This window comes from Lissotriton vulgaris, chromosome 1_1 (assembly GCF_964263255.1).
Source record: "Lissotriton vulgaris chromosome 1_1, aLisVul1.2, whole genome shotgun sequence".
NCBI lineage: Eukaryota > Metazoa > Chordata > Amphibia > Caudata > Salamandridae > Lissotriton > Lissotriton vulgaris.
In genome coordinates this window covers 1370349449-1370364602 of record NC_141685.1, presented here as the reverse complement: position 1 = coordinate 1370364602, position 15154 = coordinate 1370349449, and the positions used below count along the sequence as shown (strand labels likewise).

Genomic DNA, 15154 nt, shown 5'->3' with positions numbered 1-15154 from the left:
CGTTATTGAGCCCAAGTAGCTCGCCGTGATCGTATAGTGGTTAGTACTCTGCGTTGTGGCCGCAGCAACCTCGGTTCGAATCCGAGTCACGGCATTGTGGTTGGCAATGTCACAGCAGTTGGGTTTTTCCTTTACAGAATTCCCAAATGTACCAGTTGTTTTTGTAAAATATCTATTAAAAACAGATTCTTTTCAATATTTAAACGATCTAACGACAAATTATTTAAACACACATGGTTATAAGATGTAGGTATACTGTACTTACTGACATAAATTATCGTTCTTGAACATATTTGCGGTAAGGGTAGCGGAGCTCTCCCCCAGGCCAATCAGAATGCAGATGAATGCAGTTGCAGTTGAGTGACCTGTGTTGTGGCTGTCTACAGGGAATGCACATTTGTAGCTGTCTCGCAGCCCAATCCAGACGTCAATTGAAGACAGGTTTTCATGCAAATAGAGCAGTAAGTGCAGAGAAATGCTCACTCTCTAAAAATGGCATTTATACAATAGTAAGATTAAATCCAACCTCACCAGTAGATAGGATTTATCAATAAATAAATAAAGCTTCTCCTCTCTGATATGGAATTACCCCCCAAAAAGTATAAGGGAATACCCAATGCTAACCTATGAGAGGGGCAGACCTCACAGTAGTGAAAAATGTAATAGACTGTTTGATACTACTAGGACATACAAACTACCACAGTACATGTCTTACCTTTTACTTACATAGCATGATGCCCCTAGGACTACTTAGGGCCTACCTTAGGGGTTACTGATATGTAATAAAATTGGAGTTTAAGGCTTGGCAAGTAGTTTTAAATGCCAAGTCGAAGTGGCAGTACACTGCAGCACAGGCACTGCAGTAGCAGGCTTGAGACAGGTTTGAAATGCTATTTCTTAGGGCGGCACAATCAGTCCCTGGGTATATGGTATACCACTTTACAAGGGGCTTTCAAGTAAATTAAATCTGTCAGTCAGGTATACTCCAATTATACACATGATTAGGGAAGAAGCACGTGCACTTCAGCACTGATTAGTAGCGATAAAGTGATCAGAGTCCTAAGGCCAACAAAAAGATACAGCAAAATGCGGAGGTGAAAAGCAATAAGGTGGGGTTGGGACCACCTTAAGAATGCAAGGTCTAACAAAAAAGAACTAAGGATAACATGAGTAAAACATCAGGTTTCTCTACAGCATTTGGTGAGACAAGTGGGCCTTCTTTTATCTTCCATAAATGCAATCTTTCCCGGACCCCTTTATTATATAGCTCTTCAAGGAAAAATATAAAGCACTTACAAAGGAGCCTCAAATACTCAAAGATGGTAGACTTCTGTAATATGGGCCATATACTAAAAGCAGCACGAAAACAGAGTGCAATAGGGTCCAAAAAACTTGAGTGACCCATGAGAGTATGCATGCAAGCCTATGGTATTCCAAACTAGAGATATACGCATGCAATTTTTGTTTTTAGGAGAGAATGTGCCTGCTGAAAAAACATTATTTTTAAAAAGTGCATTGCAGAATATCAGGAATTTGTTGTGGGACACCTTGAAAACTTGCATACAGATTATGTGCACACGCCTCACAGTCAGTTGTTGTGGCCGAGTGGTTAAGGCGATGGACTAGAAATCCATTGGGGTCTCCCCACGCAGGTTTGAATCCTGCCGACAACGAGAATCTTTTTAACATCGGCTACAATTTCAGAAGTTAACCTATAGTATTTCTTCCATGTCAGTTTTATAAATAGGTGGCTTATTTTGGTTTCACTATTGCCATATCACATATTTATTATCGCTCCCCCTTTCATATCTTTGCTATAACTCTCGTCCTTCATTAGCACTGGTGCAAACGCTTCAAATTATTATACCCTGGCTCTCTCGGTCATACCTGTGCATGCACTTGAAACTTACTTTACCAATAAAAGAAGCAAATAGAGAAATAAAATAAAAGTGCTAGCTGGATTAGGCAAACACACTTCATAAAACTGCATTTTCTTTTCTATTCTCCCCGTGTTACAAGCTTAACTGCTCCCTGTGTAATTTCTCTTAACCTGCTGTTCCTGGAAGAGAATTTCATCTACAAGCTCTTTCTGTGTTTTTTCCTAGTCTTTTCTTTCCCTTTTCTTAGATTTGTAACTGTTCCTTTACGTGCTCTATTTAGGCGCCATTAATCTCATTTGAGCTCCTTGTACCTGCTGCTGTTTTCTCCACACCTCATACTATCTTTTCCCTCTTTCTCTCTTTCTCTGCGGTTGGTGGCTACTTTCCAAAGCGTCTGATGCCCCAATGTTCCTTCGTCTTGTTGTCAGACGTGAATTTGAAAAGCAACAAAATTACCAAGCCTTTACCACTCACACATGGCAGAAGTTTATACTTTAATTCAATGAGCTAAGAAAAGTGTGTTGTGGGGCCCCTACGAGCCATGGTGCTTGATTCATCATAATTAGGCATGCAGTCATTAGCCACAGCTCTGATTATGGGTCACTGAGGTCAGTTTCAATAATTCCTCAAAAACCTAACCATGCAGTCCCCCCTAACTGTGTAGTTATCTTGCTTTACTGCTGTTTGTGTGATTAGCTGGGAGGAGCTCACGGCAGCATCCTCCCAATAAAAGAGTAGATGGACCGTTCCTTAACTCTTTCTTGCTTCACATACAGATGGCTTGAGGAGGTACAGGGGAGATGCAGGTCTAATAAACAGAATAGAATATCTGCGCCAGATGTGTTTCTCTGCATTGGTGTCCCATCACAGGCCCACCAGTGTATGTTCGATCTTTGACTCCTGCCAGTTCACAAGCAGGCGGCCAGGAAACGGTTTCAGCCTATCAACCACTGAGGAGATAAAGCCTTTGTATAAGGAATGAGGAAGCAATGAACACATTCAGCCTATCACAGGAGTAGCCCTGAGTGTTCCGAATTATAATTTCTTCATGTCACTGTATGTTATTGAGCCCAAGTAGCTCGCCGTGATCGTATAGTGGTTAGTACTCTGTGTTGTGGCCGCAGCAACCTCGGTTCGAATCCGAGTCACGGCATTGTGGTTGGCAATGTCACGGCAGTTGGGTTTTTCCTTTACAGAATTCCCAAATGTACCAGTTGTTTTTGTAAAATGTCTATTAAAAACAGATCCTTTTCAATATTTAAATGATCTAACGACAAATTATTTAAACACACATGATTATAAGATGTAGGTATACTGTACTTACTGACATAAATTATCGTTCTTGAACATATTTGCGGTAAGGGGAGCGGAGCTCTCCCCCAGGCCAATCAGAATGCAGATGAATGCAGTTGCAGTTGAGTGACCTGTGTTGTGGCTGTCTACAGGGAATGCACATATGTAGCTGTCTCCCAGCCCAATCCAGACGTCAATTGAAGACAGGTTTTCATGCAAATAGAGCAGTAAGTGCAGAGAAATGCTCACTCTCTAAAAATGGCATTTATACAATAGTAAGATTAAATCCAACCTCACCAGTAGATAGGATTTATCAATAAATAAATAAAGCTTCTCCTCTCTGATATGGAATTACCCCCCAAAAAGTATAAGGGAATACCCAATGCTAACCTATGAGAGGGGCAGACCTCACAGTAGTGAAAAATGTAATAGACTGTTTGATACTACTAGGACATACAAACTACCACAGTACATGTCTTACCTTTTACTTACATAGCATGATGCCCCTATGACTACTTAGGGCCTACCTTAGGGGTTACTGATATGTAATAAAATTGGAGTTTAAGGCTTGGCAAGTAGTTTTAAATGCCAAGTCGAAGTGGCAGTACACTGCAGCACAGGCAGTGCAGTAGCAGGCTTGAGACAGGTTTGAAATGCTATTTCTTTGGGCGGCACAATCAGTCCCTGGGTATATGGTATACGACTTTACAAGGGGCTTTCAAGTAAATTAAATCTGTCAGTCAGGTATACTCCAATTATACACATGATTAGGGAAGAAGCACGTGCACTTCAGCACTGATTAGTAGCGATAAAGTGATAAGAGTCCTAAGGCCAACAAAAAGATACAGCAAAATGCGGAGATGAAAAGCAATAAGGTGGGGTTGGGACCACCTTAAGAATGCAAGGTCTAACAAAAACGAACTAGGGATAACATGAGTAAAACATCAGGTTTCTCTACAGCATTTGGTGAGACAAGTGGGCCTTCTTTTATCTTCCATAAATGCAATCTTTCCCGGACCCCTTTATTATATAGCTCTTCACGGAAAAAATATAAAGCACTTACAAAGGAGCCTCAAATACTCAAAGATGGTAGACTTCTGTAATATGGGCCATATACTAAAAGCAGCACGAAAACAGAGTGCAATAGGGTCCAAAAAACTTGAGTGACCCATGAGAGTATGCATGCAAGCCTATGGTATTCCAAACTAGAGATATACGCATGCAATTTTTGTTTTTAGGAGAGAATGTGCCTGCTGAAAAAACATTATTTTTAAAAAGTGCATTGCAGAATATCAGGAATTTGTTGTGGGACACCTTGAAAACTTGCATACAGATTATGTGCAAACGCCTTACAGTCAGTTGTTGTGGCCGAGTGGTTAAGGCGATGGACTAGAAATCCATTGGGGTCTCCCCACGCAGGTTTGAATCCTGCCAACAACGAGAATCTTTTTAACATCGGCTACAATTTCAGAAGTTAACCTTTCGTATTTCTTCCATGTCAGTTTTATAAATAGGTGGCTTATTTTGGTGTCACTATTGCCATATCACATATTTATTATCGCTCCCCCTTTCATATCTTTGCTATAACTCTCGTCCTTCATTAGCGCTGGCGCAAACGCTTCAAATTATTATACCCTGGCTCTCTCGGTCATACCTGTGCATGCACTTGAAACTTATGTTACCAATAAAAGAAGCAAATAGAGAAATAAAATAAAAGTGCTAGCTGGATTAGGCAAACACACTTCATAAAACTGCATTTTCTTTTCTATTCTCCCCCGTGTTACAAGTTTAACTGCTCCCTGTGTAATTTCTCTTAACCTGCTGTTCCTGGAAGAGAATTTCATCTACAAGCTCTTTCTGTGTTTTTTCCTAGTCTTTTCTTTCCCTTTTCTTAGATTTGTAACTGTTCCTTTACGTGCTCTATTTAGGCGCCATTAATCTCATTTGAGCTCCTTGTACCTGCTGCTGTTTTCTCCACACCTCATACTGTCTTTTCCCTCTTTCTCTCTTTCTCTGCGGTTGGTGGCTACTTTCCAAAGCGTCTGATGCCCCAATGTTCCTTCGTCTTGTTGTCAGACGTGAATTTGAAAAGCAACAAAATTAACAAGCCTTTACCACTCACACATGGCAGAAGTTTATACTTTAATTCAATGAGCTAAGAAAAGTGTGTTGTGGGGCCCCTACGAGCCATGGTGCTTGCTTCATCATAATTAGGCATGCAGTCATTAGCCACAGCTCTGATTATGGGTCACTGAGGTCAGTTTCAATAATTCCTCAAAAACCTAACCATGCAGTCCCCCCTAACTGTGTAGTTATCTTGCTTTACTGCTGTTTGTGTGATTAGCTGGGAGGAGCTCACGGCAGCATCCTCCCAATAAAAGTGTAGATGAACCGTTCCTTAACTCTTTCTTGCTTCACATACAGATGGCTTGAGGAGGTACAGGGGAGATGCAGGTCTAATAAACAGAATAGAATATCTGCGCCAGGTGTGTTTCTCTGCATTGGTGTCCCATCACAGGCCCACCAGTGTATGTGTGATCTTTGACTCCTGCCAGTTCACAAGCAGGCGGCCAGGAAACGGTTTCAGCCTATCAACCACTGAGGAGATAAATCCTTTGTAGAAGGAATGAGGAAGCAATGAACACATTCAGCGTGTCACAGGAGTAGCCCTGAGTGTTCCGAATTATAATTTCTTCATGTCACTGTACGTTATTGAGCCCAAGTAGCTTGCCGTGATCGTATAGTGGTTAGTACTCTGTGTTGTGGCCGCAGCAACCTCGGTTCGAATCCGAGTCACGGCATTGTGGTTGGCAATGTCACGGCAGGTGGGTTTTTCCTTTACAGAATTCCCAAATGTACCAGTTGTTTTTGTAAAATGTCTAGTAAAAACAGATCCTTTTCAATATTTAAACGATCTAACGACAAAATATTTAAACACACATGATTATAAGATGTAGGTATACTGTACTTACTGACATAAATTATCATTCTTGAACATATTTGTGGTAAGGGGAACGGAGCTCTCTCCCAGGCCAATCAGAATGCAGATGAATGCAGTTGCAGATGAGTGACCTGTGTTGTGGCTGTCTACAGGGAATGCACATATGTAGCTGTCTCGCTGCCCAATCCAGACGTCAATTGAAGACAGGTTTTCATGCAAATAGAGCAGTAAGTGCAGAGAAATGCTCACTCTCTAAAAATGGCATTTATACAATAGTAAGATTAAATCCAACCTCACCAGTAGATAGGATTTATCAATAAATAAATAAAGCTTCTCCTCTCTGATATGGAATTACCCCCCAAAAAGTATAAGGGAATACCCAATGCTAACCTATGAGAGGGGCAGACCTCACAGTAGTGAAAAATGTAATAGACTGTTTGATACTACTAGGACATACAAACTACCACAGTAAATGTCTTACCTTTTTCTTACATAGCATGATGCCCCTAGGACTACCTAGGGCCTACATTAGAGGTTACTGATATGTAATAAAATTGAAGTTTAAGGCTTGGCAAGTAGTTTTAAATGCCAAGTCGAAGTGGCAGTACACTGCAGCACAGGCACTGCAGTAGCAGGCTTGAGACAGGTTTGAAATGCTATTTCTTTGGGCAGCACAATCAGTCCCTGGGTATATGGTATACCACTTTACAAGGGGCTTTCAAGTAAATTAAATCTGTCAGTCAGGTATACTCCAATTATACACATGATTAGGGAAGAAGCACGTGCACTTCAGCACTGATTATTAGCGATAAAGTGATAAGAGTCCTAAGGCCAACAAAAAGATACAGCAAAATGCGGAGGTGAAAAGCAATAAGGTGGGGTTGGGACCACCTTAAGAATGCAAGGTCTAACAAAAACGAACTAGGGATAACATGAGTAAAACATCAGGTTTCTCTACAGCATTTGGTGAGACAAGTGGGCCTTCTTTTATCTTCCATAAATGCAATCTTTCCCGGACCCCTTTATTATATAGCTCTTCAAGGAAAAAATTTAAAGCACTTACAAAGGAGCCTCAAATACTCAAAGATGGTAGACTTCTGTAATATGGGCCATATACTAAAAGCAGCACGAAAACAGAGTGCAATAGGGTCCAAAAAACTTGAGTGACCCATGAGAGTATGCATGCAAGCCTATGGTATTCCAAACTAGAGATATACGCATGCAATTTTTGCTTTTAGGAGAGAATGTGCCTGCTGAAAAAAACATTATTTTTAAAAAGTGCATTGCAGAATATCAGGAATTTGCTGTGGGACACCTTGAAAACTTGCATACAGATTATGTGCACACGCCTTACAGTCAGTTGTTGTGGCCGAGAGGTTAAGGTGATGGACTAGAAATCCATTGGGGTCTCCCTGCGCAGGTTCGAATCCTGCCGACAACGAGAATCTTTTTAACATCGGCTACAATTTCAGAAGCTAACCTTTAGTATTTCTTCCATGTCAGTTTTATAAATAGGTGGCTTATTTTGGTGTCACTATTGCCATATCACATATTTATTATCGCTCCCCCTTTCATATCTTTGCTATAACTCTCGTCCTTCATTAGCGCTGGTGCAAACGCTTCAAATTATTATACCCTGGCTCTCTCGGTCATACCTGTGCATGCACTTGAAACTTACTTTACCAATAAAAGATGCAAATAGAGAAATAAAATAAAAGTGCTAGCTGGATTAGGCAAACACACTTCATAAAACTGCATTTTCTTTTCTATTCTCCCCCGTGTTACAAGCTTAACTGCTCCCTGTGTAATTTCTCTTAACCTGCTGTTCCTGGAAGAGAATTTCATCTACAAGCTCTTTCTGTGTTTTTTCCTAGTCTTTTCTTTCCCTTTTCTTAGATTTGTAACTGTTCCTTTACGTGCTCTATTTAGGCGCCATTAATCTCATTTGAGCTCCTTGTACCTGCTGCTGTTTTCTCCACACCTCATACTATCTTTTCCCTCTTTCTCTCTTTCTCTGCGGTTGGTGGCTACTTTCCAAAGCGTCTGATGCCCCAATGTTCCTTCGTCTTGTTGTCAGACGTGAATTTGAAAAGCAACAAAATTAACAAGCCTTTACCACTCACACATGGCAGAAGTTTATACTTTAATTCAATGAGCTAAGAAAAGTGTGTTGTGGGGCCCCTACGAGCCATGGTGCTTGCTTCATCATAATTAGGCATGCAGTCATTAGCCACAGCTCTGATTATGGGTCACTGAGGTCAGTTTCAATAATTCCTCAAAAACCTAACCATGCAGTCCCCCCTAACTGTGTAGTTATCTAGCTTTACTGCTGTTTGTGTGAATAGCTGGGAGGAGCTCACGGCAGCATCCTCCCAATAAAAGTGTAGATGGACCGTTCCTTAACTCTTTCTTGCTTCACATACAGATGGCTTGAGGAGGTACAGGGGAGATGCAGGTCTAATAAACAGAATAGAATATCTGCGCCAGGTGTGTTTCTCTGCATTGGTGTCCCATCACAGGCCCACCAGTGTATGTGTGATCTTTGACACCTGCCAGTTCACAAGCAGGCGGCCAGGAAACGGTTTCAGTTTATCAACCACTGAGGAGATAAAGCCTTTGTATAAGGAATGAGGAAGCAATGAACACATTCAGCGTGTCACAGGAGTAGCCCTGAGTGTTCCGAATTATAATTTCTTCATGTCACTGTACGTTATTGAGCCCAAGTAGCTCGCCGTGATCGTATAGTGGTTAGTACTCTGCGTTGTGGCCGCAGCAACCTCGGTTCGAATCCGAGTCACGGCATTGTGGTTGGCAATGTCACAGCAGTTGGGTTTTTCCTTTACAGAATTCCCAAATGTACCAGTTGTTTTTGTAAAATGTCTATTAAAAACAGATCCTTTTCAATATTTAAACGATCTAACGACAAATTATTTAAACACACATGATTATAAGATGTAGGTATACTGTACTTACTGACATAAATTATCGTTCCTGAACAAATTTGCGGTAAGGGTAGCGGAGCTCTCCCCCAGGCCAATCAGAATGCAGATGAATGCAGTTGCAGTTGAGTGACCTGTGTTGTGGCTGTCTACAGGGAATGCACATTTGTAGCTGTCTCGCAGCCCAATCCAGACGTCAATTGAAGACAGGTTTTCATGCAAATAGAGCAGTAAGTGCAGAGAAATGCTCACTCTCTAAAAATGGCATTTATACAATAGTAAGATTAAATCCAACCTCACCAGTAGATAGGATTTATTAATAAATAAATAAAGCTTCTCCTCTCTGATATGGAATTACCCCCCAAAAAGTATAAGGGAATACCCAATGCTAACCTATGAGAGGGGCAGACCTCACAGTAGTGAAAAATGTAATAGACTGTTTGATACTACTAGGATATACAAACTACCACAGTACATGTCTTACCTTTTACATACATAGCATGATGCCCCTAGGACTACTTAGGGCCTACCTTAGGGGTTACTGATATGTAATAAAATTGGAGTTTAAGGCTTGGCAAGTAGTTTTAAATGCCAAGTCGAAGTGGCAGTACACTGCAGCACAGGCACTGCAGTAGCAGGCTTGAGACAGGTTTGAAATGCTATTTCTTTGGGCGGCACAATCAGTCCCTGGGTATATGGTATACCACTTTACAAGGGGCTTTCAAGTAAATTAAATCTGTCAGTCAGGTATACTCCAATTATACACATGATTAGGGAAGAAGCACGTGCACTTCAGCACTGATTAGTAGCGATAAATTGATCAGAGTCCTAAGGCCAACAAAAAGATACAGCAAAATGCGGAGGTGAAAAGCAATAAGGTGGGGTTGGGACCACCTTAAGAATGCAACGTCTAACAAAAACGAACTAAGGATAACATGAGTAAAACATCAGGTTTCTCTACAGCATTTGGTGAGACAAGTGGGCCTTCTTTTAACTTCCATAAATGCAATCTTTCCCGGACCCCTTTATTATATAGCTCTTCAAGGAAAAAATATAAAGCACTTACAAAGGAGCCTCAAATACTCAAAGATGGTAGACTTCTGTAATATGGGCCATATACTAAAAGCAGCACGAAAACAGAGTGCAATAGGGTCCAAAAAACTTGAGTGACCCATGAGAGTATGCATGCAAGCCTATGGTATTCCAAACTAGAGATATACGCATGCAATTTTTGTTTTTAGGAGAGAAAGTGCCTGCTTAAAAAAACATTATTTTTAAAAAGTGCATTGCAGAATATCAGGAATTTGCTGTGGGACACCTTGAAAACTTGCATACAGATTATGTGCACACACCTGACAGTCAGTTGTTGTGGCCGAGTGGTTAAGGCGATGGACTAGAAATCCATTGGGGTCTCCCCGCGCAGGTTCGAATCCTGCCGACAACGAGAATCTTTTTAACATCGGCTACAATTTCAGAAGTTAACCTTTAGTATTTCTCCCATGTCAGTTTTATAAATAGGTGGCTTATTTTGGTGTCACTATTGCCATATCACATATTTATTATCGCTCCCCCTTTCATATCTTTGCTATAACTCTCGTCCTTCATTAGCGCTGGTGCAAACGCTTCAAATTATTATACCCTGGCTCTCTTGGACATACCTGTGCATGCACTTGAAACTTACTTTACCAATAAAAGAAGCAAATAGAGAAATAAAATAAAAGTGCTAGCTGGATTAGGCAAACACACTTCATAAAAGTGCATTTTCTTTTCTATTCTCCCCCGTGTTACAAGCTTAACTGCTCCCTGTGTAATTTCTCTTAACCTGCTGTTCCTGGAAGAGAATTTCATCTACAAGCTCTTTCTGTGTTTTTTCCTAGTCTTTTCTTTCCCTTTTCTTAGATTTGTAACTGTTCCTTTACGTGCTCTATTTAGGCGCCATTAATCTCATTTGAGCTCCTTGTACCTGCTGCTGTTTTCTCCACACCTCATACTGTCTTTTCCCTCTTTCTCTCTTTCTCTGCGGTTGGTGGCTACTTTCCAAAGCGTCTGATGCCCCAATATTCCTTCGTCTTGTTGTCAGACGTGAATTTGAAAAGCAACAAAATTAACAAGCCTTTACCACTCACACATGGCAGAAGTTTTTACTTTAATTCAATGAGCTAAGAAAAGTGTGTTGTGGGGCCCCTACGAGCAATGGTGCTTGCTTCATCATAATTAGGCATGCAGTCATTAGCCACAGCTCTGATTATGGGTCACTGAGGTCAGTTTCAATAATTCCTCAAAAACCTAATCATGCAGTCCCCCCTATCTGTGTAGTTATCTTGCTTTACTGCTGTTTGTGTGATTAGCTGGGAGGAGCTCACGGCGGCATCCTCCCAATAAAAGTTTAGATGGACCGTTCCTTAACTCTTTCTTGCTTCACATACAGATGGCTTGAGGAGGTACAGGGGAGATGCAGGTCTAATAAACAGAATAGAATATCTGCGCCAGGTGTGTTTCTCTGCATTGGTGTCCCATCACAGGCCCACCAGTGTATGTGTGATCTTTGACTCCTGCCAGTTCACAAGCAGGTGGCCAGGAAACGGTTTCAGCCTATCAACCACTAAGGAGATAAAGCCTTTGTATAAGGAATGAGGAAGCAATGAACACATTCAGCCTATCACAGGAGTAGCACTGAGTGTTGGGAATTATAATTTCTTCATGTCACTGTACGTTATTGAGCCCAAGTAGCTTGCCGTGATCGTATAGTGGTTAGTACTCTGTGTTGTGGCTGCAGCAACCTCGGTTCGTATCCGAGTCACGGCATTGTGGTTGGCAATGTCACGGCAGTTGGGTTTTTCCTTTACAGAATTCCCAAATGTACCAGTTGTTTTTGTAAAATGTCTAGTAAAAACAGATCCTTTTCAATATTTAAACGATCTAACGACAAATTATTTAAACACACACGATTATAAGATGTAGGTATACTGTACTTACTGACATAAATTATCGTTCTTGAACATATTTGCGGTAAGGGGAGCGGAGCTCTCCCCCAGGCAAATCAGAATGCAGATGAATGCAGTTGCAGTTGAGTGACCTGTGTTGTGGCTGTCTACAGGGAATGCACATATGTAGCTGTCTCGCAGCCCAATCCAGACGTCAATTGAAGACAGGTTTTCATGCAAATAGAGCAGTAAGTGCAGAGAAATGCTCACTCTCTAAAAATGGCATTTATACAATAGTAAGATTAAATCCAACCTCACCAGTAGATAGGATTTATCAATAAATAAATAAAGCTTCTCCTCTCTGATATGGAATTACCCACCAAAAAGTATAAGGGAATACCCAATGCTAACCTATGAGAGGGGCAGACCTCACAGTAGTGAAAAATGTAATAGACTGTTTGATACTACTAGGACATACAAACTACCACAGTACATGTCTTACCTTTTACTTACATAGCATGATGCCCCTAGGACTACCTAGGGCCTACCTTAGGGGTTACTGATATGTAATAAAATTGGAGTTTAAGGCTTGGCAAGTAGTTTAAAATGCCAAGTCGAAGTTGCAGTACACTGCAACACAGGCACTGCAGTAGCAGGCTTGAGACAGGTTTGAAATGCTATTTCTTTGGGCGGCACAATCAGTCCCTGGGTATATGGTATACCACTTTACAAGGGGCTTTCAAGTAAATTAAATCTGTCAGTTAGGTATACTCCAATTATACACATGATTAGGGAAGAAGCACGTGCACTTCAGCACTGATTAGTAGCAATAAAGTGATCAGAGTCCTAAGGCCAACAAAAAGATACAGCAAAATGCGGAGGTGAAAAGCAATAAGGTGGGGTTGGGACCACCTTAAGAATGCAAGGTCTAACAAAAACGAACTAAGGATAACATGAGTAAAACATCAGGTTTCTCTACAGCATTTGGTGAGACAAGTGGGCCTTCTTTTTTCTTCCATAAATGCAATCTTTCCCGGACCCCTTTATTATATAGCTCTTCAAGGAAAAAATATAAAGCACTTACAAAGGAGCCTCAAATACTCAAAGATGGTAGACTTCTGTAATATGGGCCATATACTAAAAGCAGCATGAAAACAGAGTGCAATAGGGTCTAAAAAACTTGAGTGACCCATGAGAGTATTCATGCAAGCCTATGGTATTCCAAACTAGAGATATACGCATGCAATTTTTGTTTTTAGGAGAGAATGTGCCTGCTGAATAAAACATTATTTTTAAAATGTGCATTGCCGAATATCAGGAATTTGCTGTGGGACACCTTGACAACTTGCATACAGATTATGTGCACACGCCTTACAGTCAGTTTTTGTGGCCGAGTGGTTAAGGCGATGGACTAGAAATCCATTGGGGTCTCCCAGCGCAGGTTCGAATCCTGCCGACAATGAGAATCTTTTTAACATCGGCTACAATTTCAGAAGTTAACCTTTAGTATTTCTTCCATGTGAGTTTTATAAATAGGTGGCTTATTTTGGTGTCACTATTGCCATATCACATATTTATTATCGCTCCCCCTTTCATATCTTTGCTATAACTCTCGTCCTTCATTAGCGCTGGTGCAAACACTTCAAATTATTATACCCTGGCTCTCTCGGTCATACCTGTGCATGCACTTGAAACTTACTTTACCGATAAAAGAAGCAAATAGAGAAATAAAATAAAAGTGCTAGCTGGATTAGGCAAACACACTTCATAAAACTGCATTTTCTTTTCTATTCTCCCCCGTGTTACAAGCTTAACTGCTCCCTGTGTAATTTCTCTTAACCTGCTGTTCCTGGAAGAGAATTTCATCTACAAGCTCTTTCTGTGTTTTTTCCTAGTCTTTTCTTTCCCTTTTCTTAGATTTGTAACTGTTCCTTTACGTGCTCTACTTAGGCGCCATTAATCTCATTTGAGCTCCGTGTACCTGCTGCTGTTTTCTCCACACCTCATACTGTCTTTTCCCTCTTTCTCTCTTTCTCTGCGGTTGGTGGCTACTTTCCAAAGCGTCTGATGCCCCAATATTCCTTCGTCTTGTTGTCAGACGTGAATTTGAAAAGCAACAAAATTAACAAGCCTTTACCACTCACACATGGCAGAAGTTTATACTTTAATTCAATGAGCTAAGAAAAGTGTGTTGTGGGGCCCCTACGAGCCATGGTGCTTGCTTCATCATAATTAGGCATGCAGTCATTAGCCACAGCTCTGATTATGGGTCACTGAGGTCAGTTTCAATAATTCCTCAAAAACCTAACCATGCAGTCCCCCCTAACTGTGTAGTTATCTTGCTTTACTGCTGTTTGTGTGATTAGCTGGGAGGAGCTCACGGCAGCATCCTCCCAATAAAAGTGTAGATGGACCGTTCCTTAACTCTTTCTTGCTTCACATACAGATGGCTTGAGGAGGTACAGGAGAGATGCAGGTCTAATAAACAGAATAGAATATCTGTGCCAGGTGTGTTTCTCTGCATTGGTGTCCCATCACAGGCCCACCAGTGTATGTGTTATCTTTGACTCCTGCCAGTTCACAAGCAGGCGGCCAGGAAACGGTTTCAGCCTATCAACCACTGAGGAGATAAAGCCTTTGTATAAGGAATGAGGAAGCAATGAACACATTCAGCCTATCACAGGAGTAGCCCTGAGTGTTCCGAATTATAATTTCTTCAAGTCACTCTACGTTATTGAGTCCAAGTAGCTCGCCGTGATCGTATAGTGGTTAGTACTCTGCGTTGTGGCCGCAGCAACCTCGGTTCGAATCCGAGCCACGGCATAGTGGTTGGCAATGTCACGGCAGTTGAGTTTTTCCTTTAAAGAATTCCCAAATGTACCAGTTGTTTTTGAAAAATGTCTATTAAAAACAGATCCTTTTCAATATTTAAACGATTTAACGACAAATTATTTAAACACACATGATTATAAGATGTAGGTATACTGTACTTACTGACATAAATTATTGTTCTTGAACATATTTGCGGTAAGGGGAGCGGAGCTCTCCCCCAGGCCAATCAGAATGCAGATGAATGCAGTTGCAGTTGAGTGACCTGTGTTGTGGCTGTCTACAGGGAATGCACATATGTAGCTGTCTCGCAGCCCAATCCAGACGTCAATTGAAGTCAGGTTTTCA

The 15154-nt window shown here is 41.2% G+C and overlaps 7 non-coding genes across 7 annotated transcripts; all 7 read left to right on the top strand.

The window, feature by feature from the left end:
• Nucleotides 1-22: 22 nt before the first annotated feature.
• On the top strand, nucleotides 23-94 carry TRNAH-GUG (transfer RNA histidin (anticodon GUG)). The gene has a single exon. It is a non-coding gene; the product is annotated as a tRNA-His (tRNA).
• Nucleotides 95-1591: 1497 nt separating this feature from the next.
• Nucleotides 1592-1673, top strand: TRNAS-AGA (transfer RNA serine (anticodon AGA)). The gene has a single exon. It is a non-coding gene; the product is annotated as a tRNA-Ser (tRNA).
• Nucleotides 1674-2961: 1288 nt separating this feature from the next.
• TRNAH-GUG (transfer RNA histidin (anticodon GUG)) lies at nucleotides 2962-3033 on the top strand. The gene has a single exon. It is a non-coding gene; the product is annotated as a tRNA-His (tRNA).
• A 1498-nt stretch (nucleotides 3034-4531) lies between these two features.
• TRNAS-AGA (transfer RNA serine (anticodon AGA)) lies at nucleotides 4532-4613 on the top strand. Its single transcript has one exon. It is a non-coding gene; the product is annotated as a tRNA-Ser (tRNA).
• Nucleotides 4614-5902: 1289 nt separating this feature from the next.
• On the top strand, nucleotides 5903-5974 carry TRNAH-GUG (transfer RNA histidin (anticodon GUG)). Its single transcript has one exon. It is a non-coding gene; the product is annotated as a tRNA-His (tRNA).
• A 2870-nt stretch (nucleotides 5975-8844) lies between these two features.
• Nucleotides 8845-8916, top strand: TRNAH-GUG (transfer RNA histidin (anticodon GUG)). The gene has a single exon. It is a non-coding gene; the product is annotated as a tRNA-His (tRNA).
• A 1499-nt stretch (nucleotides 8917-10415) lies between these two features.
• On the top strand, nucleotides 10416-10497 carry TRNAS-AGA (transfer RNA serine (anticodon AGA)). Its single transcript has one exon. It is a non-coding gene; the product is annotated as a tRNA-Ser (tRNA).
• The last annotated feature ends 4657 nt before the right edge of the window (nucleotides 10498-15154 follow it).